Source organism: Megascapheus bottae, chromosome 20 (genome assembly GCF_031878675.1).
Source record: "Megascapheus bottae isolate mThoBot1 chromosome 20, mThoBot2.hap1, whole genome shotgun sequence".
Lineage (NCBI taxonomy): Eukaryota > Metazoa > Chordata > Mammalia > Rodentia > Geomyidae > Megascapheus > Megascapheus bottae.
In genome coordinates, this window is record NC_143528.1 from 20,739,036 (window position 1) to 20,761,237 (window position 22,202).

General features: G+C 39.0%; 1 protein-coding gene across 4 annotated transcripts in view; it reads right to left on the bottom strand.

The window, feature by feature from the left end:
- Window positions 1–22,202, bottom strand: part of Stox2 (storkhead box 2) — a 99,573-nt gene that overhangs the window by 69,511 nt on the left and 7,860 nt on the right. Inside the window, exon 1 of one of the 4 annotated variants that reach the window (XM_090354144.1) lies at window positions 5,451–5,641. The exons of the other annotated variants lie outside the window; for them this stretch is intronic. The gene's annotated coding sequence lies outside the window, so the exon portion shown is untranslated. Of the gene's footprint in view, window positions 1–5,450; window positions 5,642–22,202 lie in introns of those variants that run through there. 4 annotated transcript variants of the gene reach the window in all.

Sequence of the window (22,202 nt, forward strand, 5' to 3'; positions counted from 1 at the left end):
TAAGCAAATATCAGTACAATGTTGTATACATATATGTACCAAATATCTGCCCAGCTACCATCCTAAAGCAATGCTGAAAGTTTTCCATAGTCTTCTCTGTAGAAGAAAGGAAACCTTTTGGGCGGGTAAAGATAATACATTTATCATTCCATATCCAGAGGCAATCACTCTCATGAACTTGATCTTTCCCAAAACTTTTCAAAGCATTCTGACATGTGTAAATGCATACACAAACGATGTTTGGTGTTACAGCTGTGTAATCTAAGTCTCAAATAAATAGCATTTTATAATATATCATTCGGCAACCGTGTCTGCATTCTGTGTTCATGTGGTATTAAGTATAAACTTTGGACATGGTAGATATTAAGATAAATATTTGTTGAATGAATAAAAGATAGGTTTATAATAGGAAGTTCTGTAATTTGCTGAATAAATATATTCTTCCAAATATTCTTTACTATTTGGCAGCCTGATGTATTCAAATGCAAATAGTTTTTACCTAAATGACTTTTTCATCTGTGTGGTTTAAATGTGTACTCAATAAATACCCAATGACTAATAATATATTCTTAAAGTAGTACTTCAGTATAATATTCACCAGAGTTGAGAAAACTGGGAGAGGAGCAGTTTTGGGTGCCAGTGGCTCACATCTGTAACCCTAGCTTCTCAGGAGGTTTGAGATCTGAGGATCCGGATTTGAAGCCAGTCCGGGCAGATAAATTAGAGACTCATCTCCAATTAACCCAGCAAAAAGCCAGAAGGAGAGGTAGGGTTCAAGAGGTGGAACATCAGTCTTGAGCAGAAAAAGCAAGTGAAAGCTCACGATTCTGAGATAAAGTCCCAGTTCTGACAGAACAGAACAGAACAGAAATCAGTAGTCCATGAACTAGTCCAGTTAGGCAGTAGATTCCCAAAAAGATGTGTTTTCCAGGACATGGAAAGGTAGTACACCCATCTTCATTCTGTACACCTGGCCAAGACACTCAACTCAGCAGTAAGGCAAATCACTACAACTAATCACTACAACTGTAATTTGGCTTAGTACCATCAACCATTCTACTCCTCAACTTCTTACAAAGATTTAGTTCTTTCCTCTTTTCATATTGACTCAAGAGAACCATTCGTGAAACATAATAAAGTTTTTATATTCACATGTTAGTCTTCTGTATATCAATCCCTGGGTTTCTCAAAAAGGACATACTTATTTTCCCCCTAGACACTTGGGAATCCATAGCAGCATCTCTGGAGAGGCTTTCCCTGGACAGATGCATTCAACACCATACACACCTCAAATATGATTCTGAACTTCACTGCTCATCAGATGTTGGGAATTCTTGATCTCTTTCCTCTTTTTTATACTTTTAGAAAACGTCTGAACATGGGAAGTTTCAAACACACAATCATCTCCTTGACCCTGTGATGTTTATCATGAAACTTTAATAATTAATTCACTGTGAACCCTCTTTATAGAAACGAAACTAGATATCATAGTTGATACTTAGCAGGTTTGACTTAATGCAGAAAAATTATACAAGCATATTCAAAAGAGAATCCTTGGCTCTACATCAAAAAGATGGTTTCTGTTAAGACAAAATACCTGAAATACTTTTTTAAAAAATTAAGTCTTTGCCTTAGTAAGTTTATCAACTAAACAACTGACTTGTGTTCATGAAGAAGTTTGTAGTTACTTGTCACATAACAATCTACACTAACAATTAATACTAGCCAAATAGTTAAATACATTTACTAATGAACCATCAGTGCTCTTTCAGCATCAACTTTACTAACTTTGGAATCTCATGTTTTCTGTCAATCTGAAAGTTGACTGCATCCTGACCTTCCACAAAAATTCAGACTCAGTACTGCCACAACTGGGAATTCAAAGACCCATCAAATTGATCAACCAATAAATGGCATCCACAGAGCAACACAAAGCACATAGGACTATTTTCTTATGCAATGAAAATATTTGGCTAGAAGAGTAAGAAAGATTTATTACTTTAGGTCCATAAAAATTGATTTCAAACTTTTAAGAAAGGCATTTTAAATATGATAAAAAGAAAAGCTTTCCATGTAGGCTCCTATTGCTCTTTTCTATGAGAACTGGTCATGTAGCTTTACAAAGTTCTTGACTGTCATTTGTTTTCTCAAACTGAAATAGAAGTCTGGCCCGTGTTCACAAAGAATACCATTTAATCTCTTTTTAGAGTGTCAAAAGTAATATACAGATCTAAATTGTGTAATATAGAATGGTTGTTCCTTTTGAAAAGAAGGGAACTTGACTACTAGAGGCTTTTTGTCTATAGGTTATGAAGAAGGAAAGAAAAGAAGCGCCTCTTAGCGATCCTTTGATGCCACAGGAAACTCAAGAAGTGGTAACCAAAAGTCAGCCCTGACAGTGTGAACCCTGCGCGTTAAATAAAAAAATAAAAACAAGAAACTTTTCACAGGTGTATAGAACACATGAAAGATAAATGCTTCACAAGTGTCTAAACCAAAAGGAAATTAGATGGTTCATCCATCAATAGTAAATTAGATTGTGCCTTTGTTGACATGTCTGCTCTTGGTGTCAAAGTTTATTTGACTGTTGGCTGCTGATCGCAGAGCTGTTAACATTAAAATTGCATTGATTGAGCCCAAATCAAAGACCCCTGTGCTGCTTACATGCCAGGCAAGAGAGCTAATTACTTACTAATCCTTGAGGGTATTAAACATGTTTGATGCACTAAGTACCTACCCCTAAGGACCAGACATAGTTTAAATGGGTTGAGGACAGATCCTTCAACACATGGGTAGGCTAACAGCTGAACAGTCAGAATAGCTTGGCAGGCATGATGATTTGAGAAATGTCAACAAAAGGATAGTCACTTGTCATAGAGAAACCTCACTTCCCTCTTCTAGCCAAAGTGTACAGTAAATTAAAAAAAAATAATCCCCACTCTTTGTTTAAATTTCACCTGTGTTCCTTATGGTAGAACATCTGACATAAAATACAGGTACCTAGAAATATTCATATTCATTTCATCTACCACGTGTTGATGGAAGATATGCCAGGCACTGTATTAAGTGCTTTAAGCACTTAGTACACGTACCATACTTCAGTTATCCCCATATACCCAATGTACTTGATGTAAAATTTGTGCAAATACACTGGGGTATTTAAGAAATGCTTTTGAATAAAGGACAAGGCTTGAGACCAGAAGAAAAGTAAAATTGACTATTACAACTGAACAACATATTACCCACAGACTCCATAAGCACTTGGAATGTATAATTCCATCTCAGGATCTTCTAACAGTAAATTAGTTGCTTCATAAGAGATGAGCTAAAGAATGAAAATTTTAAACTCTTCTTTCTTTACTCTGGTCAACGTAAAAGATTCTGAAGTACTGAGCACTGGTGGCTCACACCAGTAATCCTAGCTACTCAGAAGGCTGAGATCTGAAGATTGTAGTTCAAAGCCAGCCCAGGAAGGAAAGGCTGTGAGACTTTTACCTCCAGTTAATCACTAAAAAAAAGTTGGAAATAGTGCTGTGGTTCAAGTTTTTCATTTAAATTCCACTTGTGTCCTTTCTGGTAGAGCATTTGACATACAATAAAGAATACTAGCCTTGAGAAAAAGAGCCTATGAGCCTGGCATGGTGGCTTATGCCTGTAATCCAAGCTACTCAGGAGGCTGACATCTGAGGATCTTGGTTCAAAGGCAGCCCAGACACTAAAGTCAGTGAGACTCTTATTTCCAGTTCACCACTAGAAAACTGGAAGTGGCTCTGTGGCTCCAGAGGTAGGGTGGCAGTCTTGAGTAGAAGAGCTCAGGGATAACACCTAGGCCTTGGGTTAGGGCAGTAGCCTAGAGCTGAAGTGTTCAAGGACAGTGCCCAGGCCCAGAGTCAAAGCCCCAGGACAGACCAAAACAAAAATAAAAGAAAAAGAGCTTAGGGACAGCACCCAGGTCTCAGGACCATAAAAAAAATTAACTAAGTTTGTTCTATAAAGTATCTGATTAGCCATAACACATCTGAACAAAACAAAACAGAACAAACATGTCTACAACAACATACACATGAAGCTTTATGTCTCCTGAATGTATCATCTCTGTGCCAACTTCAATGAAATGTGGTTGGCTTGCTAGTATTTTCATAAAAAGTACTTACTGGGGCCGGGAGTTTGGCCTAGTGGTAGAGTGCCTGCCTAGCATGCACCAAGACCCAGATTCAATTTTTCGGTACAACATACATAGAAAAAAGCTGGAAATGGCACTGAGGCTCAAGTGGGAGAGCTCTAGCCTTGAGAAAATCTAAGGACAGTGTTCAGGCCCTGAGCTCAAGCCCAGGACTGGCAAAAAAAAAAAAAAGTACTTATTGGACCATTATATAGGAATTAGAAAATGAAACTTTAAAGTATTCAAATAAATGCAATTGTTAACTGTAGAAAGAGCAGTAGATTGCAAGTAAAATCTAACATGCAAAATATTCACTTGTGAGGACATGGAAATTTGTTTAAAAAAAAAAAAAGGAAATCAGACTTTCCGACATTGCTGATTGGAAAGTAAATTCAGTAGGACCAAATTAGAAAGAAATGATACTTGACCTTTTTTGGACATCACGGAAACAATCACCTTTGATTGTCTCAGCATTCCAAATTAGACCACGCTATATTCTTTTGATGACAACATCTTGGTGAAGCTGGCTTTTGGTTCCTGTGATAAAAATCTGTACTGTGCAAAAATCAGTATGCAACAGGAAAAAGGACGGCAATGTTCTAATTCTCGGGTTTAGCAGTATGACAATGTAGGCCCAGTCCCTCAGCAAGTAACTGGAGGTACTTAATCAAAAGACTTGTCAACCCCAGAGTGGTGACTCACACCTGTAATCCTAGCTACTCAGGAGGCTGAGATCTGAGGATAGCTGTTCAAAGCCAGCTGGGTCACTAAAGTCAGTGAGACTCATATCTCCAATTAACCAATAGAAAACCAGAAGTGGTGCTGTGGCTCAATGGGTAGGGTGGTAGTCTTCAGCTGAGGAGCTCAGGAACAATGCCTAGGCTCAGGAGTAGGGAGGTAGCCTTGAGCTGAAGAGCTCACAGACAGTGCCCAGGCCCTGTGTTCAAGCCCCACAACCAATCAAAAAATAAAAAGACTTGCCAGGTGCCCATGGCTCACCACTATAACCATAGCTACTCAGGAGGCTGAGATCTGAGGATCACAATTCGAAGCCAGCCAGGGCAAAAAAAAAGTCCCTGTGTGACTCTTTACCTCTAATTAATGTGCAGAAAACTGGAACTTGAGCTGTGGCTCGAAGTGGCAGAACACTAGCCTTGAGCAAAATGTGTGCAGGGACAGTGCCAGGTCCTGTGTTCAAGCCCCATGACTGAAGAAAAAAAGAAAGAAAAAAAAATAATAATAAAAGACTTCTCAATTGCCTAAGAGCTGGCAGTACACATATACTTACCCAGTCAGGTATTCCTGGTCAGTTAACAGAACAGCTAAGTAGTTCTCTTGCCATGTCAGTGCTATTACAAAGTGTCAGTGCCATTACAAAGTTATGAAGTCACAGAAGGCTACCCTGAATCCACGAAGTAAGAGAGCCAGGGGTGGCCTTCGATGGGAAGCTTCACTTCAAATAGGATCAAATGTGAACGGTATTACAATCTGTAACTATGGTCCCTTCTGCTGATGGATCACCACTGTTCCGAATTCTTAGGAATACTGTGTCTCCTTACCATGATGTCACTTGGCAAATCAACCAAGTTAAGAAACACTCCTGGGTCACAGAAGAAGAACACTAGGGCTTGAATCCAATTACTAGACTGCCTATCTCACACCGCACCCTGAATACAAGAGAAATGAAAGTCCAAAGACTTGAGTTCAAACTAGGTACCAAAGCGTCCGAGACACACACACACACACACACACACACACACACATACACACACACACACACCCTAAATAATAAATATTCTTCCAAATACATGATATTATCATTTTAAACTACCATTCAAATTTGAAATCATTATTACTGCACTTGAATTGGGCATTATTTTATACCATATAACTTCCTTGGTGTATTTTTTATAGGTATTTTTATGCAGACACTTGTGAAAGACTTAGGCATGCTTAAATATAGCCATTCTCAATAATTTTTTTGGCTAAGCCTTAGTATCATTTAAGACACATTGGGATAGGTATCTGTCTACAAACTCAAATAAATATTGGATCTGAACCAGGCAATCTGCTTCGAAAACTTTCCATGAGCGTAGATAACATTTTTCTATTGATGTACATTAAAATGTCAGCATTCAGCTAATATAAACGTTAATCTATAAAACAGTGTCACATTCCTATATTTCCCATTGTCATTAAGAATGCAAATCTACCTCTTGCCAACTTCCTATTATATTCTAAGGAAAAGTGGAAAAACAGAACTACTTAGAATAAGTGCTTTATTAAACACAAGGTATTTTTGAAGTGCTAGTCTGTGAGAGGCTATAAATACTGGTCAGATGAGGATCCTTATGTGGGGTGCTTCTTGAATCCTGAAGCAGGGGATACATGCCATCTCTTCTCTGGTTCTGGGAAACTCTATTGCTGTAGGGGGCTGGATTCACTCTGTCACCCAGATTTAAACTGCTTCAAAAAGAGCAGTCACACTATTTTTCACCAAGCTGAAAAGTAACCATTTATTCAAGACTAACATGAGCTCTTCTGTGAATCAGGGCAAATCTATGTGCTCAAGATCTTTATAGAGATTAAAAATCATAAGCAACAGTGTTGGGATATGTAGGGAAAAAAAATCCATCAGCTATCTCCACTTCAGTATATACACAAGTACCGCCAACTCAATGCTGTACCCCAAATTGGTCCTGTACCCCAAAGTGCTCCTACTCAGACACTTCAGTAAATTCACTTCTCTCATTCATTCAGTCACTGTGTGTCACCTGTCTCCCAGTTTCCTGTTCATTTGCCATATCCTGTCAATCACCATCCTCTATCAGCTGGTTCTCTAAAGTATGTCTCCATTCTCACCTCCTCTAGTACCCCCATCTGCTCTAGATTGTCATCTTTTCAGACTTGGATTCCCAAGCACTTCCCAGGGTCTCCTCTTGTCCTCCCAATCCATCTCTGTCTTCTACAATACCATTTTTTATGGTGTCACTCTGTAGACTTAAAATCTCTTGGGGTTTTTTGGTTATCATGTTTTGAATAGTATACCAAGTCTTTAGGCTTGCAGGTAGAGGTCTATAGACTTACATAATCTGAGACGGCTCCAGCTTGTGCTTTCTCTTCTGTTGCTACTAAGAAGTGCCCGATTTTCCCTATCGAGGTGTTCCTGTTTACAAGGTCACCTATCTACAAGGCCTCCCTCCTAGCCTTCCTCTCCAGTCTCAGTTCCAGTTCCTCCTTACCTCACACATCACTTCCTTGCAGGCACCATGAATTCCTTTCCACTGCTATTTCCCTCCATTGTCTCTACATTCTGTAAAACTGGGAAGCTTGTGTCTGTCACTGTCCTGCATCATGGAGCACTGGAAGGGTGTCTACTTGTAGACTCTAGAATATCATTGAAACAATCGGTGCAAGAGAGTATCAAAAAGATTGTAACTCCATTATAATGGATGGTAAGATATTTTGAGGGGGTAAAAAGGGAAAATCTGCTTACTATGTTAGAGTTTGAGTTCACAATCACTACCAAAAACTCTATAATTCCTAGCTGAGTACTTCTATAAAGGCCTATTCTGACATTGATAAAGCCATTTTCATTAGCCTCCCCCACAGAAATTTCTATTCTTATTGTTATGACTTATGCTCAGTCTCTATGATTTGAGGGCATCAACAGTATCTCCAAGAAACTATCATCCCCAAGCCAGAAATGGAGCTGTGGCTCAAGTGGAAGAGCACTAGTCTTAAGGAAATGAAGCTCAGGAACAATGACCAGGTTCTGAGTTTATACACAAGGACCAGACAGACAGACAGACAGACAGATGCATACATACATACACAGACAGGCAGGCAGGCAGATAGGCAGATAAATAAATAAAAGTACTTTCTAGAATGTGTGAAATAAAGGTAGGAGGGTAGTTTGATGCAAGCCAAGGCTGCATAGAAAGACCCTATCTCAAAAGAAACAGAGAACAATGGAAGAGGTAACGCAGATCAACATGCATTGTGTTCATAATCTGAGTTGTAGGGATGAAACACCTTTGTTCAACTACTTAAACAAGAGAAGACTTTCAGAATCCAAAAAATATGACGTCCCCCTCCACTCCCCCACTCCCACCAACAGGAAAATACAGTATCATATTGGTCTAGTAAGCTTTAAAACTCAATATTGAAGATTCATTTCTTTTCTTCTTTTTCCTTATTGGGGTTTGAACTCTTGGCTTTGCACTTGCCAGGCAGGTCCCATATCACTCAAATTGCACATTTTTTTTTTCTGGCTGACACTGAGACTCAAACTCAGTATCTGACACTATCACTCACTGGCTGGTCTCTATCATCTGAGCTGCACCTCTGACCACATACACCCATTTTGTTTCAGTTATTTTTCAGATAGGGTCTCCTGTTTATGTCTGAGCAGGTGTGAACCAAGATCCTCCTACTTATGCTTCCCATGATGCTGAGTTGACAGGTATATGGCCCACACCCAACCATCAATGGTTGAGATGATATCTTGCTAACATTTTTCCCAGGATGGCCTCAAACTATGATTTGGCTTCATTGACTTCTTTAAAACAAGTTACACAGCTAGAATAAATAGTTGCAACATTTTCTAGCTGTGCAAAAGAAGAAAAAAATCAGAGAACAGTGAACATAATACCAGAAAAAAATGCTGAACCTCAGACTTGTTGCCATGTTATAAGCTTCACCATACAAAGCTGTTACCTGATCTTTTGGGGGGCTCGGTGTATGCATAAGAGTTAGGAATCCTTACCAAGAGCCTCCTTGTGCATTGGGTTTTAATGTTTACAAAAGAACCAGAAGAATTTGGTGAGATCTTTGGCTAGAAATTCAATTTCTTTGTCTCACTTAAAGTGTTTGAATTATACCCAACAATTAATTGGTTCTTGACATACATTATGCCCCTAATACATCTACATATAACAATCTCTTTACTACACTTCTGTAGTATGAAGAGAAAATACCTACTTCTTCCAAATTCACCAGACCAAGACTATTTTTTACCCTGAATTTCCAAAACATTTATCTAGTTATGAATAACATTACTCAAGGGAAGGCAAGTACCATCACAAAAGAAAAAAGAAGTATAACATACCTGATTGAATCACAGCTCAGAACCTGATGTGCAGGGCACAGCTCTGAGCTCTCTGACTTTCAGCTGTTATGTTGCACAAAAAGAAAGTAGCCTTTTAAAACACAGGGGTTCCAAGACCTGCTAAACATCCAAGCTTTTGATTGTTACTATATCCTATGCAACTTTCCCACAGCTAGAAAGTTACCTCCACATATCTGAGTTATCTAGTTGAAACTTAGTATGGTAAATAAATATATTGATCTTTAAAAAAAAAGTTACTTTTTCCTGGTAATCCAAATCAGAGCCAAATTCTGTGTCATCTAACTTTATCCAAGGCTTCTTTCTTCCAAATAAAGAAGTGCGACTTTGTCTCAGACTTCTTCAGTCTCTCAGTTCCTCCCACCAGATTCAGCGGTCAATGTTTTCTTTCAAGACCATTTCCAAAAATAAAGAAGGCGGGGCCAGGAGTTTGGCCTAGTGGTAGAATGCTTGCCTGGCAAGTACGAATACCAGGGTTCGATTCCTCTGTACCACATAGATAGAAAAAAGCCAGAAATGGTGCTGAGGCTCAAATGGTAGATCTCTAGCCTTGAGAAAGCCCAAGGACAGTGCTCAGGCCCTGAGCCCAAGCCCAAGACTGGCTAAATAAATAAATAGAGAGGGAGGAAGGGAAGAAGGAAGGGAGGGACGGAGGGAGGGAATCAAGCTTTCTGAATCCTCCTTTCTTAGAAACCTTTGAGAACTGGCCCACAGAACCACACTGGGTGGGTCACTGAGGCTCATGTTGAGAAGACACAGGCTAATTTTGTACATTTGTACTTTAGCTGAACTGCAAGTGCATCTTAGACCTCCTTCCCCAACACACATGGACAAATGAATTCTCATAAATTTCTGAATATCCCCAGATTCTCCAACTGGAAGATGGATTTCTCAAGACTTACAAGGGACCAAATCCAAACTCCTGCAGACACAGAAGCAGCTTTAGGTATATGAGATGGTTGTGTTTGGTTTCAATCCCAATCTCTAAGCTATTGGGCTACTCTAAGAAGATGTAGAGATGAATAGAAGGACCACATCAGATATAAGAATGCTTCACCAAGGGGGGAAGGAAGGGGGGAGAGGGGGTGGGGAGATACTTCTGGGTGCTGGTGACTCATGCATATAATCCTAGCTACTTGGGAAGCTGAGATAATGGTTCAAAGCAGCCTGGGCAGAAAAGACTACAACTGCAGTTGATCTGGTTTATTGGTATTGCTTATTTTTATTTTATTTTTTAATTAAACAATTTATTAACATTAAAAAAAAGAATGCTTCACCAAGAGAGCTGTTCCTTTTTCTAACAAATACACTGAAGATAGGTGACCTGAACTGAAAAACAATCTGGGAGGCTGGGAGGGGAGAGCTTCCACAGAGCCAATAAGCACATTGGAAAGTACAATGCCCTCTGAGGGCAACATAATGCCACTACCCAACTGGAAACACACAGCATCTACAAGAAAACCCATCCAAGGCAAGAAGAGGTGCAGAACCAAGCTCATTTCCAGGCAACTTGGCAGGAAAATCCAGGCCTTGGTGAAGGGTTTGCCCACTTATCTGCAAATAGAAAGCAGAGTATTTCCTAAGAAGAAAGAGAGAAGACTGATAGTAGTTCCTCACAGATGTGGAGCCCTGAGTTAAGTTCCAGAAACAAGGCAATAATTAAGATGTCACACCAGCACAACGCACACTCCTACCTCCTATCAAAAAAAAAAAAAAATCAGTTGGCAACCTCATGACTATTAAGTCTTAATTGCTACTTCCAGATCAGGAACACGTTCATCAAAAGAGTCCTAACATCTATCCTGTAAAGCCAATCTATTTAAAACCTGCTCTTTCAAATCATTCCTATAGGTCAGGGGGGCCACCGCAATTACAGGCAGATAAGTCTCTACCTCTACATAAAAGAAAAAAGTTCTCACAAACAAATGACCCCTGTCCAGAGCCTTGAAGCCGCTTATTGCCAACCTCAGACTATGAGTATATGAATAATAATAACCGTGAGCTATTACTGTAATACACATTGCATGCAGTTACTATCCTTAAGGTTTTTACATTGAATCTTCAGTACAATCTCAATACAGTCTGTGGTCCCTTGTATACATGTGGTTATGGGCAGAACCTGCACTCCAACTTAAGCAGTCTTCTCTCACAACCAACTCCAGCCACTATTCAGTAATTGGCTGTACTTTCAGAAAAGTACTGGAAAGGCCAGCAAAGAATCAGAAAAGCAAGTTGAGCCTGTGAATTGTTGCTTGAATCCCCAAGGAACACTGATGTTTCTGCTCTATCTCCATTCCTATCTTGTTTATTTCTGGTTGATCTTTAATTAGTGGTCCCCGCTCTACCTCTGAGATCTCTTACAGATCTGCTTCACTGTTAATGCTGAGCTATAGGACAATGTGCTAAGAAAATTTGACAATTCTGGATTCAGACCCTAGCTCTGCTATTTATTTGATATTTATTTTTATATGATTAGTACTTATTCAGGAATTCCTAACCAGCAAATTGATATACACATAGTCACAACCCTATAAGACTGGTTGGTTGTACTGAATGAAAGAAGTAGTTATAATCCTAGCTACTCAGGAGGCTGAGATCTCAGAAACACGGTTTGAAATCAGCCTGGCAGATAAATCCAAGAGGTTCTTCTATCCAATTAACTAGAACTGAAAGGATGGCTCAAGTGGTAGAGCACCAGTCACAAGCAAATAAAAACTAAATGAAAGTATAATGCTCAAAAGTCAAGTCTCATACCAGCACCAAAACTTTATTAACTAATTAATAAGCAGGGAGAAAAAAAGAAAGGAAGGCTGTAGCTGACAACTAATAGATCTTCAGCAAAATATGCTTTTATTTGTTATTGTTTATTCCTGGAAATTTACCAGCACTCCCAGTATGGTGGCAGAGTCTCACTCACTTTTGGCCCAGATCTCATAGCCGGATGCTCCTATCTTTACTGCCTGAGTACCTGGGGTTATAGGTACTTATTTATCTTCAATGTTTGTGTACGAAGTCATCTTCAATTTTTAAAAATTCATCCGTTCATGTAACGATAATGAGTATAACTTCCTTTTTTGAAGAAAAAATGTCCAACATGTAAATTTTCCTTTCATGTAACAATATTCCATTTTAATTTCAAATCTTCCATTTGGAATTTAAGAATTTTGAGACAGCGACAGGTTTAAAATCACTTTTACTTTAGTTACTACAATTAAGTTGTATAAATAAGATTTCAGTGAACTACGTCAATTACTGAAGATTAAAAACATAACATGGTTTTAAATGCTAAAGGAGCAAACTCTTATAAGGCAACAATTGATATGACAATTATAAATAATTTATCCATTCACTAGATAGCCCAAGGACATGAAAGTAATAAAGCTCCATTTCATTAAACATTGTATAGGATTTAAATCTTTAACTTAGACAGGTCTTCCTCCCAATTATCCCAAATTAGTGCAATTCTAGTCCAACTTATATTTATTACCTTATCTAGTAGGACATTTTATATATACCAAATCACATCTGACGAAAGCTGAGATGGTCAATTTTTCTTCACCATTTGAACACCAATTGTCCTTAAGAAATTGAGTAATGATATAGACAAATCTGAATTATTCTTTTTTCTGTGTCAGTGGTGGGACTTGAACTCTGTTCCTGATTTAGCTTAAGGCTACCACCCTACCCCTTGAGCCACAGCACCACTTCTGGTTTTCTGGTGATTAATTAGAGATGAGTCTCACAGACTTTTGTACTGGCTTTGAACAATCCTCAGATCTCAGCCTCCTGAGTAGCTAGGATTACAGGCATGAGCCACCAGCACAAGACTTAGATCTGAATTATTCTTAATGCAACTTGAAAAGTGATTTTTGTAGGACTTAGTTGTGCAAAATTTATGACAAAATTTTATCTACTGCGTTCCCTTCTCATCTACTGTCCTCACTGAATAGTAAGAAAATTATCCTCAGAGAATTATCCAGAAAACTGTGTGGAATCAGTAGATCACTTCCTTATCCACCTGCACGTTGACATGCTTTATCTTTTCATCAAGAACAAACCCCAAAGGAGACATCCCATGAGCCCTGGCTTCTGTAGAAGGCCACAGTATGTGGAGAGAAACAGCCTCTGCTTCCTTATAGTTCTCGATCCTTCTGCTTGGCAAAGCAGCAACCCCAGAAAAATGCAAGGGCCAAGTTTTTCTCTCCTTTACACTGAGATCATAAAGCATTATTTAGGAGAATGGGTCAATGGTAAGAACTGGGTGCCCCCACAAAGTCCTGGTATCCACTTCTGCTGGGCTTGATGCGGCCCCTTAGTCTGTTTATACAGTCCCCTTGATGACTACTTGGACTCTATTTAGCCATCTTGACCATCCCCTGTTCCACGTTTCCTAGGAAACATGCTCCGAGAAGAACACAGACACCACTGGGCACATCCATATCCATTTTGTACCTGTCCACCTCCTCATCTAAGCAACTCAACCCATTTTCTAATCTGAGCCAAGATAATTTCTCTAATGCAAATCATCCAAAAAGAAATATACTTTGCACCTGACTTAGATGACTGTAACCACTCTGGTACATCACCTTTATAATGACAATGAAATAATATATACAAAAAGGGTGACTCCTATGCTCAAAACTACAGTTCCTCAGCTTGAAGCATAAGGCCCTTCTAGATCCTGGCCTCCTCTCTCTTCTGTCTTGATCTCTCAATATATTTATCTAGCCTCCACGGGGACATTTTCAGCCTCTTTTCCTCAGTCTTTCCTGTCCTTCTGCAAGGCTGATTCCCACTGAAGCTTTAAGGGTGGCTCCACTCCAGGCTCTCTACACCTCTCCTGACATCCTTTCCTATCACCTCAGTTTCTGAAGAGTACTCTTGCTTTGGGGAGTCCCTGAACTTCTTACTCATCCCATTGCCTGGCAATTGTTTGCTTGTGGATCAGACCTTCAGCAAGAACAGCCCTTAACTCCCTAACATAATCATAAATGTCAACACCCTTAAATGGGCTCTCTGCATACCGGTTCTTTGGATGTGTGAAGAAGAGAATGTAAGTGGATGAATGGAGAGCCTTATTGTCCTAGGCAATGACAAACAAGTGGCTACTAACCCTCACTATACATCAAAATCACCTAGAGAATTGTAAAAAACTTAAAAGTTCTGGGCCTTGTCCCAAGTCTACAAATACTTGGGGAATGAAGCCAAGATGTGTGGCTGCTTCACAGCTCCCTGGATGATTCTGACAAAGGATCCTACTCAAGGCTGGTCCACAGATGGCGTCTAGGAACTCCAGTCTCCACAACATATTGCTGTCTTGCCCCTTGCACAGTGTATCCAGCATGGAAGGACAGGAACAATTCAATGTCGACCCTGTCTAAGGCAACCCAAAAACTTCATGTCATCCCTGGCATATAGTCCCTGAGTTAGAACTTGTAGCTGTAGACAAACACAACGTTTTTCCCTCTGCTGCTCAGCTCCAAGAAGGGTCTGTGCTCTTCTTTATGAGCCCTTCAGTCTGTGGGCTCTTATCATTACATCCTGAGTAATGAGAAGTTGACTTTGTTCATATTTAAATGTTGTTCTCATTTGGAAAAACTGGTATGAAGAAAACAGTATTCAAGTAAAAGCACAAGAAACTAAGAAGCCTTTTGTGGTGTTTGTTCACCCATGACCTTGCACAGTGGTTATTACTGGGCAAGTATAGGCTTCTTCTAAAGTCTCCAAGATTTCTTTATGTGGGATACTTCTCTATACCGGGAAATAACAGGGTGGTCCGGCCCTCTTTAAGGGTCAGCACTATCAAAAAAATCTAGATAATAACAAAGTGTTGTCAGGGATACTGAGAAATATAGAAAGGTTCAGTTGTGCAGAATTATTGAAGAAGCCATTTCTAGAAACATACCCCAAAGCCTCAGAGCCAAGGTCTCAATAGATTATCTGTCTACCCATGTGCATAGAAGTATTCATCACAAGAAACAAAAGTCAAGAAGAACCCAAATGTCCATTGACTGATACATGAAATGTACACTTACATTGGAATACTATGGGGCCCTAAGAAAAAAGAAAATCCTGACACATGAAGTTCAACGATAATAGCATGATTAAGTGAAACAAGCCAGTCACATATACAAGCATCTACACTAGTCAGATTCACTGAGACTAAATGTTTGTTGCCAATGCCTAGGAGAAAGGGAAAATTGGAATCTATTGTATATATGCTTATTTGGTTATTAGAAATCAGATAGAGAAGGGGAGAAAACACGATGAGGGGCAGGGGTGGGGGGAGGGAAATGGGGTCCAAGACATGAGAAAGGGTATCAATGTTTGTGAAGTAATGCACCTTCTATCTGGTGAATATAATGTAACCCTTCTATTAATTACAATAAAAAATATATGAGAAAAAAGGAATAGGTCTACAGAATTAAATTTACAACTGAGAAATGAACCATTTTCTCAAAGGACTTGGGATACTGAAGTTATGTCTTCTCTGAGATGAATATACATTTAATTTCCTATAGATAGTTCAACTTTTTCTTTTAAAAAAAGTATTAAAGAGGAAAGTAGGAAGCTGAAGCAATAGAGATGCAGATAATTTAAATTTTTTAATCGCAGAGTCAGATATAATTGAAGTTGAGCCTTAACATTTTGTGGGCTTACCTATTTTGATGTCCTGATTTTAAAGTTAAGAATGCAGAAAAACTATGCCATGTTTTCCCCCCTTTGCTTTGGTGCTTTGCTTGGTTCCTCAGGACCCTGGTACTATCCTAAGCTTCTTTTGCTCAAGGCTAGCACGCTCTTACTATTTGAGCCATAGTTCAACTTCTGGTAATTTTTTTAAAATATAGTTTTAGTAGATAAAAGAATCTCACAACTTTGGGCCAGGAATGTGGCCAAGTGGTAGAGTGCTTGCCTAGCATGAACAAAGCCTTGGGTTCTATTCCTAAGTACCACAAACAAAGTGATGCTGTGGCTCAAATGATAGAGCTCTAGCCTTGAAAAAGCCCAAGGACCTTGAGTTCAAGCTGCAAAGACTGGCAAAACAAAACAAAACAAAACAAAAAACAAAAAAAAAAAACCTCACAATTTCCCTGCTGGGGCTGACTTCAAACTGTGATCCTCAGATCTCAACCTCCTTTGAGTAGCTATGATTACAGGCATGAGCAATCAGTACCAACATACGTCACACTGTTTATACTTAGGAGTTGTTAATTTCATGTTCTATCTTTTAAGTATTTTTGCTCTTCACTCACACCGAATTTAAGAATCAGCCATGTAATAGGCCAGGGTTAATCAGAAACAATCTTTAACTATTAAATATTATTTAAAAGCAAGTTGGGGTTTTTGGAAAATATACTACATACCATAAATCTTTATGACTTCCTATATGTTTGAAAGAGCAGGTGTTTGCTGTATTTGTCCAAGTGCAGGGATTATGGAGGTGCTAGACTTTGAAAGTGTGACTAGCAGAACTAAATGAAGATTTTGCTTTCACACTATTCCCACTGACTACTGACTATGGCAGGATAGCTACTCAGCTTACCCTTCCCGACGACTGGAAGGCCGGAGGGAACCGTAAAGGGTTTTGCTCAAATAAAGTAACCCTCCCAGGGGAGTCACAGGGACCAGGTTTCCTCCCACACATATTTACTGGAATGCACTTTTAACCTGGTTAGCTGATTCTTATTAAAGACATCATTAATTTACCCAATTTAGCCATCTCTACTTTTCATTGTCACATTCATCAAAACTCCCCATTTATTCATTTACTGATGACCTTGAATTTAACTTAATCTTATCTTACACAGAGCTACAAACAAGTCCTTCTCCTCTCTCAACCCCTACAATGCTATCTGGTGTTATTACAATAGTGATGTATAGAGGGGTTACCATTTTATAAGTCAGGTACTGAATACCATAATATTCTCTCTCTCTCTCTCCCCACCCGCCCCCGCCCTCTGTCTCTCTCTCTCTCCCTCTCTCTGTTTTGTTTTGTTTTGTTTTTTGTTTTGTGATCTGAGCTCTTTTGCTCAAGGCTATCACTCTACCACTTTGAGCCACAATACCACATTCAGTTTCTGAGTAGTTGGAGAGAAGAGTCTGGCCTCCTGAGTAGCTAGGATTACAGTCTTGAGTCACTGGTGCCTTGCTGGAAAAAGAAATTCTAAAATCCTCAATTCTAACACTAGCAGACTGCACGAAAGCAAACAATTATTTGGCAATTTATCATGACTAAAAAAAGCCAAGGTAAACACAAGAAGAAAAGAATAACTGGCAAATGAATAAAACTGTGTGTTTTGGGGTGAGACTTCTTTTTCATTTGAAGTTGAGCGTTTTGCCAGACATCCTTGTAGTACACAAGTTTAAGACCTAGAACTTGTGCAAGTTAAGACCTCGAACTTGGTCTCCTCTCAGATTCAGGAGTATTCGGGCATGGCTGTCAGTGCATGCGAAGGTCAGCTCATTAAGAATGTAGAGAAGTCCAAACAAACATTACAATGGCCACTCAAAAGGAGAGGGTGGAGTCATAGGAAGGGGAGTAGATGATGAAGGAAGAGAGGAAAGAGGGGAGGATGCAATCAGAAAATATGTATTCTACAAATTCAAGAAAACTGAGAGAAGGGATGGAATTGAGCTGGGGAAAGGGATGACATAGATCAAGGCACAGTGTATTTATAAACAGCTTTATTAAGTGACAACTATTTAAAGATTATATATACATATATATTAAGCCAAGCAATTATATCTACAAATTTTCAATTTAAAAAAAAAATGCAGAGAAGCTCAACAGGCCAGAAGATACCCAGCCTCCAGTGACAACAACGAGGACAAGATATAGCATTAGGAAATACTGCAGTGACCCACTCCCACCTTGTTCTTTGGGGAAAACACAGAATCCTTAGAAGAACTTCAATTGGCTGAGACTATTAAGTAACATGCAGTGATAGCTAAAGTGAGACTCACTAGAAATATACAGAGGAGTTTGAAATCTCCACTGTTCAAGCCAAATCTCTCATGTGGGATTCCCCCGCCTCAGGATAAGGCAGAAATATCACTGGGAGAATGAAAGAAAACAGTCAATGTTTTACTAAAAAATGAGTTAATTTTTACTGATGTTTAACAGGGAGCATAACAGTCAAACATGTAATGGCTACAAATATATGTAGGAGATAGTATGTGTATGTGTGTATGTGTGCATAATGTCTCAGTTCTTGTCATTTGTGCTGCTTAAAATAGTAATTACTGGCTGCTTTGTGGGGTACAACGTGTGCAAGACAAGATCTGAATTCCACAGAAATTCTGCTTTCACTGACATAAGCTAGGACTGGGGTGCCATATGTATACTTGGGCTAGAAGTTTAATTCATTGGCCATAAAAAACAGGGTATACATTACTTATACCTCTTAGGCTTTTCTTCAGCTATTTCCCCCTTGATTTGAGGCAGTGCACCAGGCTAAAAGGTCTAGACAAAAAGGAACCTCAAGTGGTTTCAGCAAAAGTTGGTAGCTCTGAGCTTCCAAACCTTGGCTGGATTGGGAGTACATGAGTTGGCAACTGTGTCCCCCTTCTTCTCAGCTTTCTTGTCATCTCGGAGCCCAACTTGGATCCCAACCATCTACCATCAGGAAAATATCTGAAATATTAAAACCTATGAAAAGTAGACCATACACTGAAGCACACAAGGCTTAAGTCTTACATAGCTCTGAGATTCCAGTGGTACAAGCACTAGGGCTTGACTTCAGGGTTTGTACCCTCATTTGGCTTTTTCCATGAAGGCTGGTGCTCTACCACTTGAGTCACAGCTCCATTCTGGCATTTTGCTGGTTAAATGGAGATAAAGAGTTTCTTAGATTAATCAGCCCAAGGTTAGCTTTGAACATCTAGCTTCGGGTTTCAGCCTCCTGAGTAGATGGGATTGCAACTATGAATCAGTGGCGTCCAGCCTTCTCTACTTTTTCAACCTCATCAGAGAAGAAGAAATTTTCTTGGTTTAGAGAAGAGATTCCACTAAGTTTTACTTTGAAAACTGGCCCTGAAGGATGCCGCTTAGTTTCACATATTTCTTTTGGTGTGTGAGATCCATCTTTTACGCATACACAAATACATACATATAGCCCGACTCTCTATTCTGAAGAAACTTTGTTTTTCCCTTTGCCTTCAACTAAAAAGTCAAAATAAGCATCTCAAATTGATCTGTGTCTGGTTACCTGGTGTACAATTCCTTTATTTTTAAGTGAAGCCAAATTCTCTTAAGACTTATATTTCATAGTAATATTGAATGCACATAGATTCTCTATCCTTTTCCTAAGCTAGAAACTCAACCCAAAGTAAGCCCACTTAGGTAAAGGAATAATTCTGCATGTTTTATTAGAAGATCACATATCAAAATCAATAACAAATGGAATATTCGATTTCTGTTTAAATGAGTATCAACCAGAATCCAACTTAAGAGTTTCTTTAAACTTTATCCGACCCTTGGCAGGCTGCCTGTGAAAACCCTCCTTTCGTATCCATAATGCCCAATCCCACATTGTAATACAATAATAATAATGGTAATAATACTACCATAGTAAAGGAATAATAACATAATAGCAAAGATGTATTGCGTTCTTACCACATGCAATCATTGTGCTAGTTATTTCACATTCATTTAGTCATTAATTTCACATAAAGACCATAATTTAGATATGTGAGGTATTATTTTATTCTCAGCTTACAGACAGGGATACAGAGGCTAGATCGATAAACTGCCAATTATACCATGGCCATCAACAGGACACCAGGACAGCAACATATTACTTTCTGGTCTCCAAACTCTAAGCCATAGGACTTCACTACTACCAATGTGACATAATAACCACCATCAGTGTTCTGCTCCTCTGGAATTGTTCACTCTCTGGCAGACTTTCTATAAACATTTCTAAAGGTTTATCAACATCAGTTTTCCATCTACATATTTACAAACAGGAAATATAATATATATCCATCCATACATGTATTTCTATGTTTATGTTATATATGCAAATACATATGTATATTTCTATGTATGTGTGTATGTGTATATATATATATATATATATAATACTTCTCTCAATTACTTGGCAACTAATAGGAATAATAGAATCAATGTGTCTGCCTGGAAACTCCCCTGTAACTACAAGTACTAGCACTGAATCTAAAAGTAGGTTTCACTTTAGACATTTGAACTCAAAAGAATCAAATAGTTGTACAGTTTTTCCAAAGATCTATGCTGGAATTCTGTAAATGCCTAAGACAGAAGCACAATCCAGATCTTTATAACCCAGTGGCTACCCAAACTAGCTCACCAGCTTGCTCCTCCAGCCCAAGTTGAGTTCAGCTAGGTTACTGATTCCTCACAATTAGCCAGAAGCCTCTACACAACACTCCAGGACACCAACTATGCCTATGGTTAAAGAAGTGAAATCCAGAAACCTCAATGTAAGGACTTGGGGATATCCAGAAGACCGTCCCTACAGGCATATAGTTAAGTCTCTTGGCACCTGCTAGACACTAAGAACATGGAGCTAAGGCAGACATGAGTTTCCAGTCTTAGAGGAAGGTCAAACAAGATGATGACAGTCGTGTCAATCATCTTAAACATGTACGAGGGATGTGCACCCAGGCTTCCTTGTGTTTTTAACACTAACTAGGAGCTAGAATGCAAAGTAGAGGGGAACAGGCTATTACTGAACAAGAGGGGGAAAGAAGCCCTGAAAACTCTCTTAAAAATTAAGGCAACATAGTTGTCAAGCAAAACTCAACTATATCTGTTGGTGAAGTTTCTTTCAATTCAGTACCAGGCATTAGAGTCTGTATGGATCTTTTAGAGGTAAAACTTACACCAACATAAGAAGTTTCACATTGCTAGGAATCTTTTTTTAAAAAATGAAGAAAAATGGCAAATATCTAATGAACCCCAATCGCTGTGAGGGCTTTCACTTTAATAATTAAATTATTTCAAAGCAAAAGATGGATATGCCCAAAAGCCATAAAAAGTCAATTAGCCCTCATAGGGTGACCAACCAGACAGGAATTTGCAGTAGGGGTGAGGTGGGGGTGTTACTTGCAAAGCTAGACGGTTCCTCCCTCAAAAACTTGTGGCCATCGGAAGCCTAAGGCCAGGCATACATCCTGCCACCCTTAATGCCATGGGCACCTGCCAGATTTCTCCCTTTTATCTTCAAAAAGAGAAAACTTGGCCTGGAGGGGCCATCATGGATTAAAGTGGGAAGATAAATGGAGATTTTAACTGTGAGTATGAGTTACCTAAGCCATAATTTTCTCACTGAATAGGTATATGACAGATGTTTGAAATATACATTACTTACATAGCTGGTCTCATCTTTTGTGCAATTTCTTTCATAGTTCTAACTCGTTTCAAACCTGACTGCAGAAACCAAAAGCATATTCCTGTTACCAACAAAACAATAAACAGCTTTGAAATCAATGCAAACATGAGTAAAATTAATCTAAAAAAATTAAAATGTACTTTGTTCTTAGGAAGAGAAGAGCAATCGCTAAGCAATCGTAACTACTGTTCTCCGGGTTTTTCAAAACCTAAGAACTCGGAGTCGGTGGAATGCAATTGACCCTCCATCTGCTGGAAATAAAAATAACCTAAGTCATCTGTTCCCCTCTAAGAAGTGGAACATAGAGTACAACAAGCAAAGCTATTCTCATGTTCTTAGCAGGCAAGGCTTTATGGATGAGTGACCTTTAACCTCAGCCTCTAACCTTTACCATGCATATGTGCCTAACAGTCTCCCCACCTCCCTGCTCAGACAATATATCTGTTAGTTCAAAATAGAACTCATCATTTGCTCTGCTTTACCTAATTTCCACAGAATTTCTTTTGTTTTTCCAACATCTTCTCTTTCACCTGCATGTATA